A 23,495-nucleotide genomic window follows, 5' to 3' on the forward strand; every position below is an offset into this window, starting at 1 on the left:
CCAGCTTACGTCTGATCCAGTCTGGTTTCCGAGTCAGAACCATTCTGTTCCCAGACAGGTCTGGTTTCCAAATGGAACCACTCTGTTCCCGGGCCCGGTCAGGTTTCTCATTCGGATCTAGTCCAGCTCTGGCCGGCTTCAGACCCAGTCCAACTCGACCCAGTCTGGTTTCCGAATTGGAACCACTCTATTCCCGGACCCACTCTGGTTTCCAAACGGAACCACCCTGTTCCTGGACCGGGTCTGGTTTCCGAGTCGGAACCACTCTGTTCCTAGACCCGGTCAGGTTTCTAAGTCGGACCCAGTCCAATTTCAGACCATTTCCGGGCCGAGTCCAAGCCCAGCAGGTCTGGTTTCTAAGTCAGACCTAGTCTGGTTCCTGCCGGTTTCTGGACCCCGTCTGGGAGAAGAAATGCTCAAATCAAGTCTGAAAGCTCCGAATGGAAAGCTGGGGAGCTAGGATCCAGGCTGCGAGAGGGACTTACCCGCCTCCTCCAGAGACAGCGAGGACGCATTGGCTCCAGGAGCTAGCAGGTACCTGCGCCTTGTTGCTCCTTGCTCCTGGGGCGTCGGGCTCGGGTGTCCTTTGGTTCTCTTTACCGTCACCAGAACTGTTAAAAGATAAACTGAGGCACATTAAAATTTTTACGCGTTTGAGCAAAATCGATTTGAATCGGGCAGTGCCATACCAAAAGTGGTTAACGCTCCACCAACAGGAGCTGGAGAGAGACTTTTATAGAGAAAAGGCAGAAGCGAAGTAAGGCAATTATTAATTGGCTATAGCTTAGAGCCTAGTTGACTGCCGGTGTTTGAGTGTCCTTAGCATTTTATTTCTTAATCCTGAGGCATTTACAGGTTTAGATTTTGGTTTGCTTGGTGTAGGTAGGGCACTAGAACCTCATCAGTGTAATGGCCTCTTTGTTTAGTGAATTTTTTTTATTATGTTAATCACCTTGTCTACCCTAAGCCATGTGGAGAATGATAGAACTTTGAACTAGAAACTCAGAGACAGCTCCCAAGCTCTGCTCCTGCTTACCTCGAGCAAGTGACTCAAACTCTCTGAGCCTTTGGTTCCCTACTTTTAAAGTGAGGAGCTCAACTATACTGAAATTCCACAGAGCATATCCCATGAACAGCACTTTTCAAGATGCTGAAGGTCAGAATCTGTAGTAAAATGAGTTTGGTAGAAGTTATGACACCTGTAACACTTTATGATTCATGGTGCATAGTAGCCATCAAAAGCCCTAATGAATCCTTTAGCAGTGGAACTCATTTGTCCATGGAATCATTTAAAAGCATTCTGTAGAAACAAGGTCCTGCAGAATTCTTTGGGAAAGACTGAATGAAGTCTTTGGGATTTAACCCATGATCCCATGGAGAGTACACCATTCCTTGTAACTTGAAGTTCCAGATAATTAACTCACATTCAGCATTTGTACTTTTCCAGGATTTTTTTTTCCTTTTTTAATCTTACTTTCTACTCTTAGCCAACTTTCCATATATTCACTTCTTTTATATGTATTAATCAGGACTCCTTTAGTCTCTACTTACAGAAACCTCATTAAAAGAAAACAAAACAAAAAAGGGAATGGATTGAGAGTGGATCTTTTGGCCTATCATATCTGCAAAGTTCAAGGATAGTATAGCATACTAGATTGTCTGCAAAGATGGTACTCCCATTTCTGTACCCTCATAAAGCTCTACAAAATCAAGGAGTGGATTCTGTTTCTCCTGTTCTTTATTATGACCTGAAGTTGTGGGTTGCTTTGGCCAATAAAATGTGCAGAAGTGACGCTGTTCCAGTAAGAGTTTTGATTGCTTCCTTTTTTGCTCTTTTGGAATGCAACCACCATGTACATAAGGTAGAGTTGGACTACTGAATAATGAGAGAGCATTGAGAGAGGAAGTGGGAGGGAGGGAGAGAGATGAGGGAGAGACCCACCGCAGGGATGAGAACTGAGGATAAGAGTGAGTGAGGCCCCTGGGCTGTTCTGGCCCCAGCCAAGCTGCAGACTGAGTGAAGCTCCCTTATTGATCCCAGTCAACACAACATGGATCAAAAGAACCACCAACTAATCAAAAAATTTAAGAAACTAAAAAAAAGAAAGAAAGAAAGAAAGAAAATCATTGTTTCAAGCCACTCTGTATTGGGAGGTATGTTAGGTAGCACTAGATAATTGACAAAAATAAAATATTGCTACCGTAACAAAAATAGATGATACATGGCATTAGCTGTGGGACCAGGCTGTAGGTAGAGGCTAGAAGTGTGATGAAGACATTGTTAATGGAAGATATTCAGGAATTGTGGAAATTGCTATTGGAGATTGGGAGAAGAGTCACCTGTGTTATGAGTGGAAACATTATCCCTTATAGGAAAATAAAAATTTAAGGCAAAAGACCTAATGAACTTGTGAATCTTGCCAAGCAGGTTTTCAAGAAGAATATTGACAGTATTCATTGGCTTCTTTTATCTGCTAAATTAAGGGAATGTAGATATAAATTAAGAAAGACCTGTTCAGTTTCCAAGCAGAATTTAGAGAAAATATTTCCAACTTAAGTCTTACAGCTTGGAACATAAAACCGTCTCACTCCCATTACTCCAGCTGGCCTGGGATTAGAAAAGTAAGAAACAACTGGAGGGAAAATATCAAATCCTGGGTTCTACCTATGAAATACGAGAACAGGATCAAGATAAAATCAAAGGTGTTGTTATAAGACCCATTATCAGGACATCAGAAATTCTTAAATTATTACATTGAAACCTTTCTCAGTCCCTAGTTCTAAGAACTTAAAGAATATTGTCCTACAGCACTCAGATTCAGAACCCCAAAAACAGAGCTCCAATTTGCAGAGATGTATAGGTGTGGGATTGTCTAATGGAGCAGATTATAATTTGGTACATGGAGTGCCCACAAATTTGTTTTAGTCTAACTGTCCTAATTGCTTAAAAAATAATTTCATTGAGGTAAAACTTACATATAATAAACTTCACACACTTTAGGTATACAGTTTATTGAATTTTGACAAATATATGCAATCCGGCTTTTATGTTTAGCTCTGTGATGCAGCAGGTTAATTTTTGTATCTGGTATAAATTAAGGGTCAGAATTCTTTTTTTTTTTTCTTTTTATTGTGGACCTTCAATTTCTCCAACACTGTTGAAAAGACACTCATTTGCCTATTGAATCACCTTGATACCTTTCCAAAAATACATTGATCACATATATTTGTGTTTATTTCTGGACTTTGAATTCTGTTCCACTGACTTGTATATTTCTTTAATTATGCCAATATCACTGTCTTATGTCTTTATAGTAAGTCTTGAAAAGAAGTAGGGTAAGTCCTCTATGTTGTTCTTTTTCCAATAACATTTTGGCTCTTCCAGGTCATTTGCATTTCCATATACATTTTATGATTAGTCTATCTATCTACAACAAATCCTGCTGGGATTTTGACTGGGATAGTTTCAAATATATTTAATAAAAAACTGTTATTTTAATGAATTGTGTCTTCTCATCATGAACATGGTATATCTAATTACTTAGGTGTTCCTTTAGTTCCTCTTAGCATTATTTTATAGATTTCAGTCCTTGCATATATTGTGTTAAATGCATCCCTAAGTTTTCATAATTTTGATGTTATTGTAAATGGTACCTTAAATTTTTTTAAATTTTTAGTTGTTTACTGCTAATATACACAAATAAGTTATTTTTCAAAAGATAATTTAACTGAAAGTCACATAGGATTAATCATCTTAAAGTGAGCAATTTGATAGCATGTAGTATATTAGCAATGTTGTGTAGTCATCAGTTCTATCAAATTTCAAAACATTTCCATCATTCCAAAGCAAAATCTCTTACCTGTTAACTAGTTTCTTCCTATTCCTTCCCTCCCCTAGCACTGGTGACCATCAATCTTCATTCTATCTTTATGGGTTTATCTAATCTGAATGTTTCATATAAATGGAATCATACACTATGAGACATTTTTTGTCTGACTTTTAAAATTAAGAATAATGTTTTCAATGCTTACACTGTAGCATGTATCAGTACTTCATTTTTTATAGATAAATAATGTTCCATTTCATATATATACCACAAATCTGTTTATCCATTAATCTATTGATGGACATTTGGGCAGATATTTGGACCTTTGGCAATTAGGATTAATGCTGCTATAAATATGTGTACACATGTACTTATTTGAGTACTTATTTTTGGTTCTTTTGGGTATACAGCTAGGAGTGGAATTGCAAGATTATATAATAATGTGTTTAATTTTTTGAGGAGATGCCACACTACAGGGGCTGAACCTTTTACATTTCCATGTGTACTAAGGTTCCAATTTCTCTATTCCTTTCTTTTTATTTTTAATTTAAATTCAGTTAGCCAACACAGTACGTAATTAGTTCTAGGATGTAGTGTTCAACAGTTCATCAGTTGTGTAGAAAACCCAGTGCTTATCACATCACGTGCCCTCCTTAATGCTCATCACCCAGTTACCCCATCTCCCCACCCATCTCCCGTTCAGTAACCCTAAACTGTTGGTTTTCCATAGTTAAGAGTCTCTCATGGTTTGTCTCCCTCTCTGATTTCTTCCCATCCAGTTTTCCCTCTCTTGCCTTATGGTCCTCTGTGCTGTTTGTTATATTCCACATATAAGTAAAACCATATGATAATTGTCTTTCTCCAACTGACTGATTTCACTTTGCATAATACCCTCCAGTTCCATCCACGTTGATGTAAATGATAGGTATTCATCCTTTCTGATGGCTGAGTAATATTTCATTGTATATATAAACCACATCGTCTTTACCCATTCATCTGTTGAAGGACATCTTAGCTCCTTCCACAGTTTGGTTATTGTGGACATTGCTGCTATGAACATTGGGGGGCAGGTATCCCTTTGTTTCACTACAATTGTATTGCTGGGGTAAATACCTGGTAGTGCAATTGCTGGGTCATAGGGTAGCTCTATTTTTTTTTAATTTTTTTATTTCTATGTTAATCACCATACATTACATCATTAATTTTTGATTTTGTGTTCCATGATTCATTGTTTGTGCATAACACCCAGTGCTCCACACAGAACGTGCCTTCTTTAATACCCACCACCAGGCTAACCCATTCTCCCCCCCTCCCCTCTAGAAACCTCAGTTTGTTTTTCAGAGTCCATCGTCTCTCATGGTTCGTCTCCCCCTCCGACTTACTCCCCTTCATTCTTCCCCTCCTGCTATCTTCTTTTTTTTTTTCTTAACATATATTGCATTATTTGTTTCAGAAGTACAGATCTGTGATTCAACAGTATTGCACAATTCACAGCGCTCACCATAGCACATACCCTCCCCAATGTCTATCACCCAGCCACCCCATCCCTCCCACCCCCCACCACTCCAGCAACCCTCAGTTTGTTTTCTGAGATTAAGAATTCCTCGAATCAGTGAGGTCATATGATACATGTCTTTCTCTGATTGACTTATTTCACTCAGCATAACACCCTCCAGTTCCATCCACATCGTTGCAAATGGCAAGATCTCATTCCTTTTGATGGCTGCATAATATTCCATGGTGTATATATACCACTTCTTCTTTATCCATTCATCTGTTGATGGATATCTTGGCTCTTTCCACAGTTTGGCTATTGTGGACATTGCTGCTATAAACATTGGGGTGCACGAACCCCTTCGGATCCCTACATTTGTATCTTTGGGGTAAATAGCCAGTAGTGCAATTGCTGGATCATATGGTAGCTCTATTTTCAAATGTTTAACGAACCTCCATACTGTTTTCCAGAGTGGCTGCACCAGCTTGCATTCCCACCAACAGTGTAGGAGGGTTCCCCTTTATCCGCATCCCTGCCAACATCTGTCATTTCCTGACATGTTGATTTTAGCCATTCTGACTGGTGTGAGGTGGTATCTCATTGAGGGTTTTTTTTTTTAATTTTTTATTGTTATGTTAATCACCATATATTACATCATTAGTTTTTGATGCAGTGTTCCATGATTCATTGTTTGTGCATAACACCCAGTGCTCCATGCAGAACGTGCCCTCCTCAATACCCATCACCAGGCTAACCCATCCCCCTACCCCCCTCCCCTCTAGAACCCTCAGTTTGTTTTTCAGAGTCCATCATCTCTCATGGTTCGTCTCCCCCTCTGACATACTCCCCTTTTCTTCCTCTCCTGTTATCTTCTTCTTTTTCTTTTTTCTTAAAATATGTTGCATTATTAGTTTCAGAAGTACAGATCTGTGATTCAACAGTCTTGCACAATTCACAGCGCTCACGGTAGCACATACCCTCCCCAATGTCTATCACCCAGCCACCCCATCCCTCCCACCCCCCACCACTCCAGTAACACTCAGTTTGTTTCCTGAGATTAAGAATTCCTCATATCAGTGAGGTCATGTGATACATGTCTTTCTCTGATTGACTTATTTCACTCAGCATAACACCCTCCAGTTCCATCCACGTCGTTGCAAATGGCAAGATCTCATTCCTTTTGATGGCTGCATAATATTCCATTGTGTATATATACCACTTCTTCCATTCATCTGTCGATGGGCATCTTGGCTCTTTCCACAGTTTGGCTATTGTGGACATTGCTGCTATAAACATTGGGGTACACGTACCCCTTCGGGTCCCTACATTTGTATCTTTGTGGTAAATACCCAGTAGTGCAATTGCTGGATCGAACGGTAGCTCTAATTTCAACTGTTTGAGGAACCTCCATACTGTTTTCCAGAGGGGTTGCACCAGCTTGCATTCCCACCAACAGTGTAGGAGGGTTCCCCTTTCTCCACATCCCCGCCAACATCTGTCGTTCCCTGACTTGTTAATTTTAGCCATTCTGACGGGTGTGAGGTGGTATCTCATTGAGGTTTTGATTTGGATTTCCCTGATGCCAAGCGAATTTGAGCACTTTTTCATGTGCCTGTTGGCCATTTGGATGTCTTCTTTGGAGAAATGTCTGTTCATGTCTTCTGCCCATTTCTTGATTGGATTATTTGTTCTTTGGGTGTTGAGTTTGATAAGTTCTTTATAGATTTTGGATACTAGCCCTTTATCTGATATGTCATTTGCAAATATTTTCTCCCATTCTGTCGGTTGTCTTTTGGTTTTGTGGACTGTTTCTTTTGCTGTGCAGAAGCTTTTTATCTTGATGAAATCCCAATAGTTCATTTTTGCCCTGGCTTCCCGTGCCTTTGGCGATGTTTCTAGGAAGAAGTTGCTGCGGCTAAGGTCGAAAAGGTTGCTACCTGTGTTCTCCTTTAGGATTTGGATGGACTCCTGTCTCACGTTTAGGTCTTTCAACCATTTGGAGTCTATTTTTGTGTGTGGTGTAAGGAAATGGTCCAGTTTCATTCTTCTGCATGTGGCTGTCCAATTTTCCCAACACCATTTGTTGAAGAGACTGTCTTTTTGCCATTGGACATTCTTTCCTGCTTTGTCAAAAATAAGTTAACCATAGAGTTGAGGGTCCATTTCTGGGCTCTCGATTCTGTTCCATTGATCTATGTGTCTGTTTTTGTGCCAGTACCATACTGTCTTGATGATGACAGCTTTGTAATAGAGCTGGAAGTCCGGAATTGTGATGCCGCCAGCTTTGCTTTTCTTTTTCAGTATTCCTCTGGCTATTCTGGGTCTCTTCTGGTTCCATACAAATTTTAGGATTATTTGTTCCATTTCTTTGAAAAAAGTGGATGGTATTTTGATGGGGATTGCATTGAATGTGTAGATTGCTCTAGGTAGCATTGACATCTTCACAACGTTGATTCTCCCAATCCATGAGCATGGAACGTTTTTCCATTTCTTTGTGTCTTCTTCAATTTCTTTCCTGAGTATTTTATAGTTTTCTGAGTACAGATCCTTTGCCTCTTTGGTTAGATTTATTCCTAGGTATCTAATGGTTTTGGGTGCAATTGTAAATGGGATCGACTCCTTGATTTGTCTCTCTTCTGTCTTGTTGTTGGTGTATAGGAATGCCACTGATTTCTGTGCATTGATTTTATATTCTGCTACTTTACTGAATTCCTGTATGAGTTCTAGAGGTTTTGGGGTGGAGTCTTTTGGGTTTTCCACATACAGTATCATATCATCTGCAAAGAGTGAGAGTTTGACTTCCTCTTTGCCGATTTGGATGCCTTTGATTTCTTTTTGTTGTCTGATTGCTGTGGCTAGGACTTCTAATACTATGTTGAATAGCAGTGGTGAGAGTGGACATCCCTGCCGCGTTCCTGACCTTAGGGGAAAAGCTCTCAGCCTTTCCCCATTGAGAATGATATTCGCTGTAGGTTTTCCATAGATGGCTTTTATGATATTGAGGTATGTACCCTCTATCCCTATACTCTGAAGAGTTTTGATCAAGAAAGGATGTTGTACTTTGTCAAATGCTGTTTCTGCATCTATTGAGAGGATCATATGATTCTTGTTCTTTCTTTTGTTAATGTATTGTATCACGTTGATTGATTTGCGGATGTTGAACCAGCCTTGCAGCCCAGGAATAAATCCCACTTGGTCCTGGTGAATAATCCTTTTAATGTACTGTTGGATCCTATTGGCTAGTATTTTGGTGAGAATTTTTGCATCCATGTTCATCAAGGATATTGGTCTGTAATTCTCTTTTTTGATGGGGTCTTTGTCTGGTTTTGGGATCAAGGTAATGCTGGCCTCATAAAATGAGTTTGGAAGTTTCCCTTCCATTTCTATTTTTTGGAACAGTTTCAGGAGAATAGGTATTAATTCTTCTTGAAATGTCTGATAGAATTCCCCTGGGAAGCCATCTGGCCCTGGGCTTTTGTTTCTTGGGAGATTTTTGATGACTGTTTCAATTTCCTTAGTGGTTATAGGTCTGTTCAGGTTTTCTATTTCTTCCTGGTTCAATTTTGGTAGTTGATACATCTCTAGGAATGCACCCATTTCTTCCAGGTTATCTAATTTGCTGGCATAGAGTTGCTCATAATATGTTCTTATAATTGTTTGTATTTCTTTGGTGTTGCTTGTGATCTCTCCTCTTTCATTCATGATTTTGTTGATTTGGGTCATTTCTCTTTTCTTTTTGATCAGTCTGGCCAGGGGTTTATCAATCTTGTTAATTCTTTCAAAGAACCAGCTCCTAGTTTCGTTGATCTGTTCTACTGTTCTTTTGGTTTCTAGTTCATTGATTTCTGCTCTGATCTTTATGATTTCTCTTCTCCTGCTGGGTTTAGGCTTTCTTTGCTGTTCTTTCTCCAGCTCCTTTAGGTGTAGGGTTAGGTTGTGTATTGGAGACCTTTCTTGTTTCTTGAGAAAGGCTTGTATTGCTATATACTTTCCTCTCAGGACTGCCTTTGCTGTATCCCAAAGATTTTGAACAGTTGTGTTTTCATTTTCATTGGTTTCCATGAATTTTTTTAATTCTTCTTTAATTTCTTGGTTGACCCATTCATTCTTTAGTAGGATGCTCTTTAGCCTCCATGTATTTGAGGTCTTTCCGACTTTCCTCTTGTGGTTGAGTTCTAGTTTCAAAGCATTGTGGTCTGAAAATATGCAGGGAATGATCCCAATCTTTTGGTACCGATTGAGACCTGATTTGTGACCTAGGATGTGATCAATTCTGGAGAATGTTCCATGGGCACTAGAGAAGAATGTGTATTCCGTTGCTTTGGGATGGAATGTTCTGAATATGTCTGTGAAGTCCATTTGGTCCAGTGTGTCATTTAAAGTCTTTATTTCCTTGTTGATCTTTTGCTTAGATGATCTGTTCATTTAAGTCAGGGGGGTGTTAAAGTCCCCCACTATTATTGTATTGTTGTCAGTGTGTTTCTTTGCTTTTGTTATTAATTGCCTTATATAATTGGCTGCTCCCATATTAGGGGCATAGATATTTACAATTGTTAGATCTTCTTCTTGGATGGACCCTTTAAGTAGGATATAGTGTCCTTCCTCATCTCTTATTACAGTCTTTGTTTTAAAATCTAATTTGTCTGATATAAAGATTGCCACCCCAGCTTTCTTTTGGTGTCCATTAGCATGGTAAATGGTTTTCCACCCCCTCACTTTCAATGTGGGGGTGTCTTTGGGTCTAAAATGAGTTCCTTGCAGACAGCATATTGATGGGTTTTGGTTTTTAATCCAATCTGATAGCTTGTGTCTTTTGATTGGGTCATTTAGCCCATTTACATTCAGGGTAATTATTGAAAGATATGAATTTAGTGCCATTATATTGCGTATAAGGTGACTGTTACTGTATATTGTCTCTGTTCCTTTCTGATCTATGCTGCTTTTAGGCTCTCTTTTTGCTTAGAGGACCCCTTTCAATATTTCTTGTAGGGCTGGTTTCGTGTTTGCAAATTCCTTTAGTTTTTGTTTGTCCTGGAAGCCTTTTATCTCTCCTTCTATTTTCAATGACAGCCTAGCTGGATATAGTATTCTTGGCTGCATATTTTTCTCATTTAGTGCTCTGAAGATATCATGCCAGTCCTTTCTGGCCTGCCAGGTCTCTGTGGATAGGTCTTTTGCCAATCTAATGTTTCTACCATTGTAGGTTACATATCTCTTCTCCCGAGCTGCTTTCAGGATTTTCTCTTTGTCTCTGAGACTCGTAAGTTTTACTATTAGATGTCAGGGTGTTGACCTATTTTTATTGATTTTGAGAGGGGTTCTCTGTGCCTCCTGGATTTTGATGCCTGTTTCCTTCCCCACATTAGGCAAGTTCTCTGCTATAATTTGCTCCAGTATACCTTCTGCCCCTCTCTCTCTTTCTTCTTTTTCTGGGATTCCAATTATTCTAATGTTGTTTCGTATTATCGTATCGCTTATCTCTCGAATTCTGCCCTCGTCAGCCTGTAGTTGTTTATCTCTCTTTTTCTCAGCCTCTTTATTTTCTATCATTTGGTCTTCTATATCACTGATTCTCTTTTCTGCCTCATTTATCCTAGCAGTTAGTGCCCCCATTTTTGATTGCACCTCATTAATAGCCTTTTTGATTTCAACTTGTTTAGATTTTAGTTCTTTTATTTTTCCAGAAGGGGTTTCTCTAATAACTTCCATGCTTTTTTCAAGCCCAGCTAGTATCTTTAAAGTCGTGATTCTGAACTCTAGGTCCGACATCGTACTAATGTCCGTATTGAGTAGGTCCCTGGCAGACGGTACTACCTCTTGTTCTTTTTGCTGAGGTGATTTTTTTTCGTCTTGTCATTTTGTCCAGAAGAGAATAGATGAATGAGAGAACAAAATGCTAACAGGTTAACAACGTCCCCAGCAAATATACTGTATACAAATCATAAAAGACCTGAAACCAGGGGAAAAGAAAGGGAAAGAAAGAAAAAAGAAAAAGAAAAAGATAAAAATGAACAAAAACTGAACAAAACAAAAAAAAAAAACAGAATATGATCAAATATGATCAGACTGGTGCATAGATCAGTTCCACACACTAGATTTTGGGTGTATTTTGGTCTGTTAGAAGAAAGTACCTCCTAAAATTTTAAGGGATGATAGACTTATATATGTACAAAATAAGGGTTGTTAGAATGAAGGGATGGAAGATGACTGTAAAGATGAAAATTATAAAAGATTTTATAAAAGGAATTGATAAGATAAGAAGTTGTTTGAATAAAGAAAGAAGATTAAAAAAAAAGAAAAAAAAGGGAGAGAATGTGATCAGGCAGGAGACTAGAACAAAGCCATACACTAGTGATTTAGGGTATATTTTGATCTGTTAGATAAAACTGTATCTCAAAATTTTAAAAAGAGAACAACTTATAAAAAAATATATATATATGCCAAAAATAAGGGTAACTACTATGAAGGGATAAAATAGTCTAAAAATGAAAAATAAAAAGTTTTTTTTTAAAAAGGGATTGATAAGATGGTTGAAAAAGGGAAAAAGAAAAATTAAAAAAAACAGTTAAAAAATTAACTTTGAGAAACTAATGAATCATGGTAAAAAAAAAGCCATGAATTCTATGTGCAGTATTCCCCTAGTGCTGGAGTTCTCCCGTTCTCCTTGATCAGTAAACTTGGTCTTGGCTTGCTGGCTGTTCGTGCTGATCTTCTGGGGGAGGGGCCTGTTGCCATGGTTCCCAAATGTCTTTGCCGGAGGCGGAATTGTCCCGCCCTTGTCGGTCGGGGCTAAGCAAGCTGCTCAGATTTGCTCTCAGGAGCCTTTGTTCCCTGCAAGCTCTTGGTACAGCTTTGGAGGACCAGAGTGAAAATGGTGGCCTCCCAATCTCCGCCCGGAGGAGCTGAGTACTCGGGGCCTCGCTCCTCAGTGCGCCCCCAGAGAAAAGCAGTCACTCCTGTTTCCCCGGTCTCCGGCCACACTCCGTGCTCACCCGGCCTGTGACCGAGCGTTTCTATCTCTGGCACCCGGCCCTGTGTGGAGTCTCTAAACCCAGCAGATCCCTGCGGTGCGCTCCCGCGCCGCTCTTCCCGGGGGAGAAAGGGGAGTCTCCCCGGCTCTGTCGCTTGTTGGGTCCCTGCTGGAGGAGCAGTGGCCCGACTGTGCCACGGATCACAGTTTATGGCACCCCGAGCTGAGAGCCCGCGCCTCGGCTCCATCTCTGCAGCTGGCTTCCCCGCTCCGATACCTGGGAGCTCTGCTGCACTCAGGCACCCCCGGTCTTTCTGTGACCCCGAGGGTCCTGAGACCACACTGTCCCGCGAGGGTTCCACCTCCCGCTTAGCCACTGCAGCGACGTCCCTCTGCGGAGCCGACTTCTAAAAGTTCCGATTTTGTGCTCCGCGGCTCTAGCACTTGCCAGAAGCGGCCCCCGGAGGCCCCCTCCCCCGCCGTCTATCCTCCCGAATATCTCCTCGGATTCACTTCTCCGCACGTCCTACCTTCCAGTAAGTGGTCGCTTTTCTGTTCAGAGAGTTGTTGCTACTCTCTTCTTTGATCTCCTGTTGAGTTCGTAGGTGTTTAGAATGTTTTGATCCCTATTCAGCTGAATTCCTGAGACCAGACGAAATCCCGGCTCCTACTCCTCCGCCATCTTGCTCCGCCTCCAGGGTAGCTCTGTTTTTACCTTCTTGAGGAACCTCCATACTGTTTTCCAGAGTGGCTGTACCAGCTTGCATTCCCACCAGCAGTATAAGTGGGTTCCCCTTTCTCTGCTTTCTCTCCAACATTTGTTGTTTCCTGCCTTGTTAATTTTAGCCATTCTTACTTGTGTGAGGTGGTATTTCATTGTGGTTTTTGATTTGTATTTCCCTGATGCCAAGTGATGTTGAGCATTTTTTAATATGTCTGCTGGCCATTCGTATGTCTTTGGAGAAATGTCTGTTCATGTCTGCCCATTTCTCTCTCTTTTTTTAAGATTTTATTTATTTGAGAGAGAGAGAGTGCTAGAGAGAGTGAACATGAGTGTTGGTCAGAGGGAGAGGGAGCCCGATGCAGGGCCCCATCCCAGGACCCCAGGATCATGAACCTGAGCCGAAGGCAGATGCTTAACTGACTGAACCACCCAGGCACCCCAGTCTTTTGTCCGTTTCTTAAATGGATTGTTTGTTTTTTGGGTGTTGAGTTTGAAAGTTCTTTCTTTATCTTGGATACAAGCCCATTATCTGATATGTCATTTGCAAATATCTTCTCCCATTCCATAGGTTGCCTTTTAGTTTTGTTGACTGTTTCCTTTGCTGTGTACAAGCTTTTTATCTTGATGAAATCCCAATAGTTCATTTTTGCTTTTACTTCCTTTGCCTTTGGAGACGTGTGTAGCAAGAAGTTGCTGTGGCTGAGGTTGAAGAGGTTGCTGCCTGTGTTCTTCTCTAGGATTTTGATGGATTCCTGTCTCACATTTAGGTCTTTCATCCGTTTTGAGTTTATCTTTGTGTATGGGGTAAGACAGTATAGTCCAGTTTCATTCTTCTGCATGTGGCTGTCCAATTTTCCCAGCATCATTTATTGAAGAGACTGTTATTTTTCCATTGGATATTCTTTCCTGCTCTGTCGAAGTTTAGTTGACCATAGAGTTTAGGGTCTATTTCTGGGTTCTCTATTCTATTCAACTGATCTATGTGTCTGTTTTTGTGCCAGTACCATGCTGTGTTGATGATCACAGCTTTGTAATCAGGCATTGTGATGCTGCCAGCATTGGCTTTCTTTTTCCAACATTCCTCTGGCTATTCGGGGTCTTTTCTGGTTCCATACAAATTTTAGGATTATTTGTGAAAAATGTCGATGGTATTTTGATAGGGATCACATTGAATGTGTAGATTGCTCTGGGTAGCGTAGACATTTTAACAATATTTATTCTTCCAGTCCATGAGCATGGAATGTTTTTCCATCTCTTTGTGTCTTCCTCAATTTCTTTCATAAGTGTTCTGTAGTTTTTAGAGCACAGATCTTTTACATTTTTGATTAGGTTTATTCTTAGGCATCTATGGTTTTTGGTGCAATTGTAAATGGGATTGATTCCTTGATTTCTCTTTTTCTGTCTCATTGTTAGTGTATAGAAATGCAGGTGATTTCTCTGCATTGATTTTGTATCCTGCCATGTTGCTGAATTGCTGTATGAGTTCTAGCAATTTTGGGATGGAGTCTTTTGGGTTTTCCACATAAAGTATCATATCATCTGCAGAGAGTGAGAGTTTGACTTCTTTGCTGATTTGAATGCCTTTTATTTCTTTTTGTTGTCTGATTGGTGAGGCTAGGACTTCTAGTACTATGTTGAACAACAGTGGTGAGATTGGGCATTCCTGTTGTGTTCCTGACCTGAGGGGAAAAGCTCTCAGCTTTTCTCCATTGAGAATGATATTCCCTGTGGGCTTTTTGTAGATGGCTTTTATGATATTGAGGTATGTTCCCTCTATCCCTACGCTGTGTAGAGTTTTAATCAAAAAAGGATGTTGTATTTTGTCAAGTGCTTTTCCCCCATCAATTGAGAAGATCATATGGTTCTTGTCCTTTCTTTTATTAATGTGATGTATCATGTTGATTGATTTGCAAATATTGAACCACCCTTGCAGTCTGGGAATAGATCCCACTTCATTGTGGAGAATAATCCTTTTAAAGTACTGTTGGATCCTATTGGCTAGTTATCTCCATTCCTATCTAGAACTTATTATTTTTCCTCCGTCTCTCATTCTCTCTCGCTCTCTCTCACTACAGCTATCCTAGTGAGTATAAAGTGTCACCATATTTTGGTTATGGTTTGCATTTCCCTAATGACTAATGATGTTTTGCATTTTTGTCATAATCTTATTGTCTTTTGATATATCTTTTATTTCTTTTTGTTTGTTTTTTTGTTATGCTATGTGTGTTTGATATGATAGTTTTCAAATAAAGAGAGGCTTAGGGAGGATGCAGATAAAATTCCAGCTGGGATTATACTCTGCCATCTGTCTGACATGAGCTCAGAGGTAGAATAATATATAAATTTTTGGGCAGTCTAATAAACAAATTGTGCCAAAGGTGAAAAATATTTCAAATGGGTCTTAGAGCCTGGGCATCCATTCGTTCATCCATTTGGTCATTTGTAAAATATTTATGGAGCAGAATGTAAATAAATACATTTTGTATTTAGAATGACTTGCATTTAGAATGACTCCAGCTCAGGGATATATATAAACTGTTTGATTTTGAGTAAATCAATTCTTTTCACTGATCCCAACATCATTATCCTGGAATCGAGAATAACCATACCTACTTTATAGGATTGCAATAAAAATAAAATGAGATTATGTTTGTAAAGTGTTAGTTCAAGGACAGAAGACACACAGCATACTTTGAGCTTATCTCATATAAGGAAATTTGGATGTGAAGATGGAAAAGATGTTTTTTGTTTTGTTTTGATCCTTTAGTACTGAATACACCTAGGGTAGGAGAAAACTCAAATCACTAGGATACTCAGGAGAGAAAGCCAGATAAGTGGATGGTTAGACTACAGCCATGATCCGGTTGCAGCTGGCTTCACTTTCTTTAGAGGGAGAGAAATTTGTGCTATTATAGTTAGAGGTAGGGACTGCCTTGTATATTGCAACCTGCTTTACCTATGAAGAGATAGTCAATAGTGAGCCATCACTATGGGCTGATTAGAGTGTGTCAGGCATGTGAAAGTTAGCCCTCAAATGTGGAACGGTGATTAAAAGATTGGGAACCTTTGAACTGAGATAGAGTCAGCAAATGGACCTGACCTATGTCTCTAGTATCCCCTGCTGTGCTTTGGAAGACATCTCTATCAAATCATAGTATTCTTTGAGCCAGGGTGTAGCCTAAAAATTATCAATGACTTCAGAATCAAATGAATATGATACTTAAGAAATATACTTCACCTTGTGTTTTATATATAGATGGGGTGGTAAGTAAAGTTTCCACTTATTTAGCAACTTCAGTTAATTGGTAGTGGCTGCATCATGGTGTAAAGGAGGATTCTGGAATTTTGTTGTTCTAGCTTTCAAGAAAGAGAACCATTAATGACACCTGTTCTAGTGTATATTCAGAGGTCTTGGGAGGGTATTTTTGTCCCTAACCTTCTTCTTCACAAAGCCTAATGTCATTATAATTTCGTTAGTCAAATGACATGCATAGTGCTAGGTCTATAAAATGACACTTCTATTTAATTTAGTAAGAGTAACCATAGGAATAAGCATGGAATGCTGTGAGAAAAACAAAGAGTGAAATCACAGCTAGTTTACAGAAGGAGGACTTATGCTTCAAAGGGAGTAACAGATAAACTCAGCCTTTGAGAAGGAGAAGGAATTTATGAGATAAAGGCGAGAGAAAGGCACAGTATTTGAGATCGAAGGATTGTCTGAGCAAAGACTGGAAGCCAGGAATACCACAGTGTGTGAGAGATGCCAGGGAAAGCCAGTTGTACTGGCCCATAAAGGGAAAAGCAAGGAGTGTAGGGATGAATCTCAACAAGTCAGCTAGGGCTTGCATTAAAAAGGGTCTTGATTTTCATGCTAAAGTGTTTGTACCATCCCATAAAGATGGCGGATCCTGAAAATAATTAAGGTCACAAGTGACATGATCAGAATTGGAAAAAGATATCCCTAGATGCAACATCCACTAAAACACTGCTTAAAGGAATAATGGATTTGGAAGCAGCCATCTGGGCTTCAGGTTCCTGTTTTAGGACTAAGTCATTACATGGCATTCAGAAGACAGTTAACTCTTTCTCGATCTCAGTCTTCTCAGATGGAAAAGAGTTGAGTTGGACAAGGTGATTCTACTGGGCTGTTATAGATATAACCTTTTTATTTTTTCCCCATCCTTTAGTAACTGGATTATTTAATTATCTGTTCCTTGGGGCACCTCAGTTGGTTAAACATCCAATGCTTGGTTTTGGCTCAGGTCATGATCTCAGGGTCATGGGATTGAGCCCCACATCAGGCTCCACGCTCAGTGGGAAGTCTGCTTGAGATTCTCTCCCCTCTCCCCTTGCCCCTTCCCTCACTCATTCCACCCCCCTAAAATGAATAAGTAAAATCTTTAAAAAATATCACCTGTTCCTTAATTGTGTCATTTTAATAATAGAATGACCTCTGGGTTTCCTACCATGTACAAAGAAAGTGCATGGTATAAATGAGGTTATCAATCATTTTGGAAAATGAGAAAATACTAAAGCAAAGATGACAAATCATCAGTTTGTTTTCTAAATAAGTAGCTCATAGAAAATGAGGAAACTGCAGGTGTAATATGACAGAGAGTGAGGAAAGAACTGTGTCACCTTTTTCTCAGTTTAGGGGCCCTGCCTTTCAGAGCTATAGGAAATTTTATAGATCCCTAGTCCTGTGGTTTTTAATTTCTATTCCTCACACCTTAGGTGTTCTGTGGCGGTGCCTGAGGGGACTATCTGTGAGAAGGAAAAAAAAAACAAAAAAAAAGGATGGGTCTTTCTTCTGCTACAATTAGAGTGATTCCAGTTTTTTTTATTCTTTAGTACTGAATATCTTTCCTTCTATCCTTTCTTATTCTTGTCTTCCATGTGGAATATTCCCTTTCCTACTCCATGCCATTCTGATAAACTGGAAAGGACACAGCCTTGACTCTTTAACAACGGAGGTATGCCATCTCAGTGAACTTTCTCAGAGTATAAGAGAGGGAGTTGGAGGGGGGATGGCTGTCCTCCCTTCCCCTTTCTTGTAGATCCATCTTGCAGTCATACTTTGAGGGTATGGCTGAGAATGAAGTCAAGTACATGGGAGGTGGAGAGATGGATCTCTGCAAGATTTTGATCCCTAAACTAGCCATGTCTGACATGTTTTTCTTTTTTCCCCTCCTGTTTTACTTTTAAGCTTGTTTGAATTCTCTTTCTGCCACTTGTCATGTAGAGTTTTGAGAAGTATTTATATATGAGGATTTCATGTATGACTTTATTTAAGGAAAGATTTTTTCCACTGTTTTTCTCTGACAAAATATAAATTTGGGAACCACTGATCTCATCCAATGTAATTGTTTACAGAGGAGGTAACTGAAGGAAAATACATGATCACTCTCAATGTTACACGGCAAGCACATGGCAGAGGTGGTACCAGAATGCAAGGTCTATATTTGTTTTATCCCCACATGGCATTTGGAGCTGCTTGTCTCACTCTGATGTATCTGCCATATGCATAATGCTACCAGCCCTCTCAACCCAACATCACTGTGACTTACCAAATATGGAGAAAGAATATTTCTACTGTCCAGTAGGAAAGTATTTGAGGAAGAAGGCTTACCCATCTCAACAGAGACCCAGCAAAGAGTTCCCACAATAGCCACACAAAGAGTTGTGTTTAGCAATAGAAAAGGAAAATGTGCCCAATCAACAAGACAGTGTGGAAATGACCCTGCAGGATTCTTGGAAGCCCATATCCCCAACAGGGGCGGTCCTGCTTGGATGCTCTTAGTGGTTGTGTCATCATGGTACTGGAGCACCACCTCCTGGTTATCTTGGAAGTTTAGTTTGCCTTTCTAGTCAAAGAAGGTCCAATATTTACTAGCAATTTATGACCTTAGAGCTAGACAAAGAGCCTATAGAAATGAACTAGTCCATCAGTTCCATTTTATGGATGAGGAGACAGCCTCATAGAGGAAAAATATCCTTTCCATGACCATAATAGCCAATTAAGAGAATTCATAGAATGAGAACTTAATGTGTTGATTCCTTTCCTAGTACCTAATTCTGTGGTTGTAAATGTTGAGGATTTTTGAGTATAAGAAACCAGTTCTGAGGTAGGGAGAAATGAAAGTATGTGGGGGCAACTTACAGAACTGAGAGGTCAATTGAGCAATTGGATCAGAAGCAAGAAATAATTGGGGACCTAGGTAGAAGGAGTTATAGGCATTCTCTTTAGGACACCATCCCAATTTAATACAAATCAACTTGAAGTGTTTCCCATTCTCATATTGCTTCACTCAAGATTTAAATCCCAAGGAGATGAAGACTGATTGGCCTAGCTTGAGACACTTGCCAACACATGGCAAGAAAGTATAAGAGCCCCTGACTGATAGTTCCGTGGAGACTTTATAGGAAATACCCCCATAGGGAGAAGTTTTTTCCCAAAGGAAAATTGAATGCAATTCCCCAAAGAAGAGGAAAGGGATGCTAGGGAGACAAAAACAGCAGATGTCTACTATAGGAACAAAGCCAAGGATATGACTCAGGCATTTTCCAAAGTAGGGTCATGAAACATCTACTCATAGACCAGAGCATGTATCACATTCAGAGAGCTTCCTATGCATTGCAGAAGCCTTAGCTCCAAAGCATGGAAAAATCATTAATTAAGCACCTCTAAGTATTTGATGTACCTCTTTCTTAGCATTGTTTGCTCCACTGTTTGTTGATCTCCAAATAAGGGCTATTCCATTTTCAACTATTTCAGGGCCTGTCACCAGGTATTATATACAAGGCCATTTAATTAATACCTAGGCCTTGATACTAATGGGAAATATGAAGGGCCCAGTGGAAGCACTCCAAAACCACAGTATTTTTTTAGTCTCCTCCTCCATACATAGTCCTTACTATGTATAAGACCTCTTTTAGGTCGGGGCTTCTCTACTTTGACACTGTTGACATTTTAAGCTGGATGCTTTTTTGTTGCAAGGCACTGTTCAGTCCATTTCAGGGTATTTTGCAGCATCTCTGGCCTCTACCCACTAGATGCCAGTAGTAACCCCTCAGTTGTAACAGTCAAAAATGTCTCTGGACTTTGCCACTTGCCACCTAGGGGCAGAGGTCCTACTTGATAACTACTTATCTATATGTTTGGAGATGACTCTGGGGATTCAGGAAATCAATTTAATTTCTGCCTCAGAGGGAGTTTTTCATTAGTTAGTAGCATTCCACAATGGGAGCATTTGCCCTAGAAAGGAGGGGGTTCGTTCTATATCCAGGGATATGGAGCAGAGACTGGGTAAATACTGGTTAGTGATGCTGCAGGGAGAAGTGGGGCATCAGCCTGGTGGGGTTTTGTTTGGTTGGTTTTATTCTTATACATGAAACAATTCAGATTCAGTCACTAGGTAATTTTATTTCTGTTTGTTCAATAATATGTGTTTCTATTTAGGTTTTGTTGTTGCTGTTATTTTGTTGTTGTTGTTACAAAAAGCCCAATGAGACTCATTTTAACTTAAAGAAAGGAGTATGTGTGTGCATGAAATGGAAAAGAGAAGTCATAAAAAATCACGGTATTTTATAGGACCCAATACTCCCTCCAATTCTTTCCTTCCCTCAGGAAGCTCATAGTCAGTCTTTTGATGTCTCTCTGACCTTTTGATCTATTGTCCTCTCTCCACCAGTTGGTCAGCTTTGCTTATTTACAGTTATTACTTCCTCATGACTTGAGTTTTTCAGTGACTCATTAAAGCAACTCCAAACTCATTCTCTAATTAGTAACCTTAAGGATTTAGCTCCTAACCTAAAATTTTCTTCTTTCAGTAGTTCCAAGTTCTAATTTCTAGAAAAATAAAAAAAATCTAAAAGGCTAGTTCATCCTTTTAAACTAGGCAGCAACATGGGTAATTAGTCTGTTAAGTGGATTGGTTCTGTATTTGCTACTGTGGTTACAAATAACAGAAAACCCTGATTCAGTTGGCTTAAACAATAAGGAAAGTCTATCATCTAGTAATATGAAGTCATGAAGTAGGGTCTCTCTCGGCTCATTGAATTCAGTATCTCTTTAATAACTGAAGGATCTGGGATCTGGGTTCTTCATATCTGTCTCCTTTGCTGTCCTCGGCACATTGAGTGTGTTCCAAGGCCAGTTCCCCTCATGATCATTGTTGTCGCCGATCTAAACCTCTCAACCAAACATGGCAATACCCTGTATAAGAAGAAACTTACTGAGTTTTCTTTTTAAGAATCAAAACCCTTTTCCAGAAGTTCATCAGGAGATTCTTCCACATCAACCTCAATTTTATTAACCATTATGATACATGTCATGCTTAAACCAAATGCTGGCAGAAGGAATGAGGTTACTATGATTAGCTTAGGTTTTACTTTTGAGGAAGAGAGTCAGCTTTCCTAAATGATTGATAACCTGTACAAACATCAGATTGTGCTATCAAGGAAAAGGTAGAATTAGATGTCGGTGGTAATTGTGTCTGATTCAGTCAACTATGGATTGAGTGGCCACTTCTTGTCCTTTCTTCTATAGCCAGGGACAGTGAGATCCCATGGCACAAACTTGCTATCTAGCTAACTTATGGATATGTCTGCCCTTGGGTCTAGTACCCACCCTAAATCCAGTAAATTGTGCTCAGGAGCTCACATGGTAGAAATGGCAGCTTCCTATGTGGCAGGGTCTGTGAGTGGGGCGTTTTTCTTCAGATGGGGCTTAAGGAGCTGTTAGTATCATAATCATGTGCCCAATACAAAACTTTGTCTCCCATTCATCTTCTTTCTCTTTTTTTTAAGATTTTACTTATTTATTTTATTTTATTTTTTAATTTTATTTTATTATGTTAGTCACCATACAATACAGCACCAGTTTTCGATTTATTTATTTGAGAAAGGGACAGAGAGAGAGAGGAAGAGAGAGAGAACATGAGTGTGTGTGTGGGGGGGCAGAGGCAGAGGCAGAGGGAGAAGCAGACTCCCCACAGAGCAGGGAGCCCGACAATGGGGCTCGATCCTGGGCCTCCCAGGGATCATGACTTGAGCCGAAGGCAGACGTTCAACCCCACCGAGACACCCAGGCGCCCCTCTCATTCATCTTCTATATGTTCTCATCTTCCTCATTTATTCAGGCATCTGTTTATCAAGCTTGTGTTGAATACCTACTGTGTGCCAAGCTCTTTGGACTCAGAGATGAATAAAACAGGGCAGAAATCAAGGAGTACATGGTCTGGTGTGGACACAGAAGTACAATGGGAAATTTACAAGGCATCTTAGGGTGCTTGTGTAGAAGTATGTCAAAGAACATGTACAGTAATTAGAGAAGGCCACTTTTACATAGAAGAAGAAATTAGGTAGTGGAGCTAGAGGAAGGCAGAGGCACTTAGACTCCTTAATTCAAGGAATTTCCAATGGAGGTTGCAATGATTAGTAGCTTAGTGCAGCTAATTACTCCAAGAAATGTGTAATTCTAGCTAGGAGTCTGTGTTAGCAAGAAAGTACCAAAAAGTGGCATTTCTAGAAAAAATAATAAGTTGGCTTATAAAAGATGGCCTTTTTTTTTTGCTTCAGTTTTGAGTTTAATAATGTGAAAAATAGTAATTGAATTATTTGCATTCTGATACTGCCTGATGGCGTATAATACACATTCATATCTTTTAGCAAAATTCATTTTTGTATCAGCACTATGAGTCCTACAGCAGAGCTATCTTTATCCCCATTTGCGATGGTTCTAGAGAGAAGATTAATCCCCACCTAACCTAAAACATGTATGAGGTAACATAACTAATCAACACAAGAACATGGACTTGAACCCAAGATCTCTGGTTCCATGTCTGCTCTTCATTCTGTACCTTATACTGCTAAATCCTGTGTTTCTTTCTTGCTAGAAGTAAAGTTAAAGGTTAGTAAGTAGAACTAATTATGACACTCAAGGCCTGTTCAAGTTAGTATCAATATTTTAAAAGTTTGATAATCATAAAATAAATGCAAATAGACTTCTCTAGAAACACAGAGATTGGGTCAAGCTAAGTGTCCTAGGTAGAAATCATCAGGGACTTGCTATAATAGATAAGAATAATCTGTAACTAGCATGTCATCTCTCTAAGTATAAATTGTGTTTTAAAGATATTGGGAGAAAGTTTGCTCTTTTAAAGAGCTTAAATATTGCTGCCTGCCATCCTGTTTACACTGTTAATTTGCTTTCCAAATCCTTTTAGCCAGATAAAGCAAAGGTAAACTTCAGAATAGGCCCTGTACAAATTATCACCAATTCTAAATTAATGAGCTTTTTGCTTTATCTGAGTTGCAGAAAGACTAAACAAATGTGCTGGAATCATATGTTTTCTTTCCATCTAAAGGGCTATATTCCCCTTTTAGCACTATTTCCTCCCTCAGGAAATTTAAGAGGTCCACTGACTTAAAAAGTCCAGTGTTTCAGTGTGTGAAATGGATGGCCAGGACCACCCCCTG

General features: G+C 39.6%; 1 long non-coding RNA gene across 1 annotated transcript in view; it reads left to right on the forward strand.

The window, feature by feature from the left end:
- Nucleotides 1-339: 339 nt before the first annotated feature.
- Nucleotides 340-23,495, forward strand: part of LOC113934016 — a 120,523-nt gene continuing 97,367 nt past the window's right edge. The window contains exon 1 of the long non-coding RNA XR_003523569.2: nt 340-534. This is a non-coding gene — a long non-coding RNA (uncharacterized LOC113934016). The remainder of the gene's footprint in view (nt 535-23,495) is intronic.

The sequence above is a fragment of the Zalophus californianus genome, chromosome 13 (assembly GCF_009762305.2).
Source record: "Zalophus californianus isolate mZalCal1 chromosome 13, mZalCal1.pri.v2, whole genome shotgun sequence".
NCBI lineage: Eukaryota > Metazoa > Chordata > Mammalia > Carnivora > Otariidae > Zalophus > Zalophus californianus.